This window comes from Arachis duranensis, chromosome 4 (assembly GCF_000817695.3).
Source record: "Arachis duranensis cultivar V14167 chromosome 4, aradu.V14167.gnm2.J7QH, whole genome shotgun sequence".
Classification (NCBI taxonomy): Eukaryota; Viridiplantae; Streptophyta; class Magnoliopsida; order Fabales; family Fabaceae; genus Arachis; species Arachis duranensis.
In genome coordinates, this window is record NC_029775.3 from 88,305,921 (window position 1) to 88,306,311 (window position 391).

Genomic DNA, 391 nt, shown 5'->3' on the forward strand with positions numbered 1-391 from the left:
TGATTGAGAAGATATGATTTGAAAAACAATTTAAAAAGATTTGATTTTGAAAATTAATGACTTGGCTAACAAGAAATTTAAAAGATATGATTCAGACATTAAACCTTTCTCAACAGAAAAGGCAACATACTTGAAATGTTAAATCAAATCATTAATTGTTAGCAAGTATTTTTGAAAAATGGAAAGAAATTGATTTTGAAAAGATATGATTGAAAATATATTATTTAAAAAAGATTTGATTTTGAAAAAATTTGAATTAAAAACAAAATCTTCCCTCTTGTGCCATCCTGGCGTTAAACACCCAGAATGGTATCCATTCTGGCGTTTAACGCTCAAAATGCTACCTTTTTGGGCGTTAAACGCCCAGCCAGGTACCCTGGCTGGCGTTTAA